Source organism: Mustela putorius, unplaced genomic scaffold (assembly GCF_011764305.1).
Source record: "Mustela putorius furo isolate JIRA1106 unplaced genomic scaffold, ASM1176430v1.1 tig00003836_pilon_pilon_pilon, whole genome shotgun sequence".
NCBI lineage: Eukaryota > Metazoa > Chordata > Mammalia > Carnivora > Mustelidae > Mustela > Mustela putorius.
Window position 1 is genome coordinate 12,114,389 of NW_025421989.1, and position 1,347 is coordinate 12,115,735.

General features: G+C 38.8%; 1 non-coding gene across 1 annotated transcript; it reads right to left on the reverse strand.

Annotated features, from left to right (window-relative positions):
* Positions 1 to 726: 726 nt before the first annotated feature.
* Positions 727 to 873, reverse strand: LOC123394758. Its single transcript, XR_006609514.1, has one exon. It is a non-coding gene; the product is annotated as a U4 spliceosomal RNA (small nuclear RNA).
* Positions 874 to 1,347: the final 474 nt, after the last annotated feature.

Genomic DNA, 1,347 nt, shown 5'->3' on the forward strand with positions numbered 1-1,347 from the left:
CATCCCAGCACCCTGGGATCAGGACCCGAGCTGAAGGCAGACCCTTAACCAACTGAGCCACCCAGGCGCCCCTTAAAGATTTTACTTTTAAGTAATCTCTACACCCAACGTGGGGCTGGAACTCACAACCCTGAGATCAAGAGTTGCACACTCTTTTAACTGAGCCAGCCAGGTACCCCTGTTGGGTACTTTTAAATGTTCATATTTAGAATGCATTGGTAAGATTCAGATATTACGGATATTTAATTTACAATGAAAAAATGGGTGAGGAAGTTAATTGGGTTTTTAAGCTTCTTTTAAGTGACAGGGCAGTTAAATTTTGAGCACTATGACTTGTGAAGGGCAGGGGTCATGACTGCTTAGTCACTTTTTAACCCTTGCACTCTCCACAGTGCCCAGAACATATGAAATCAAAGTCCTCAATCTGTGTTTGAACTTTCCAACCTTCCAGCCTTATCTCTTCTGCTCCGAAAATAGCATTCTGAAAGAGTCACCCAATGCCGACAAACTGAAAGAATTCTAGTGACGATAATTGTGATCATGGTTATTTTATAGCTGAGAGACCCTTCTATAGTCATCAGCTCATTATAATCCCAGATGGGGAGTGTGGCATTTCCTTACTTTTTTTTTCCCTTTTAAAAATTGATATATAACTGGCATATAACATTATATTAGTGTCAGGAGTATAACATAATGATTCGTTATTTGTATATATTGTGAAATGATCACCATAAGTTTAGTTAATATCCATCACCACGCAGTTACCATTTTTGTGTGTGTGTGATAAGAATTTTTAAGATCTATTCTTTTAATTAGCAGTAATCGCACCTCAGATAAACCTCATTGGCTACGATACGACCACTGCACAAAGCTTTTTTAGCCACTTTTAAATACGCGATGCAGTATTGTTAACTGTCGTCAACCATGTTGTACATGACATCATGGACTTACTTATATTATCCCTGCACGTTTGTACCTTTTGATTCCCTTCACCCATTTTGCCCACCCGGGGTAGGTGGTTGACTCTGGCAACCACCAATCTGTTCTCTGTATCTGTGAGCTTGAGGTTTTTTTTGATTATCCATATAAATGAGATCATATGTTTTTTTCTTCTTTCTCCTGACTCATTTCACTTAGCATTTTGCCTTCTAGTTCCATCCATGTTGTTGCAAATGGCAAGATTCCATTCTTTTAATGGCTGGATAACATTCATATATCTATATATCTATATCTATATCTCAGATCTCCTTTATCCATTTATCCATCAGTGGACACTTGAAGGCTGAGTCCCCAAATGGGGTTTAATACCTAATCTAATTGCAGTTTCAACCTGCCCCCAAAATGTAG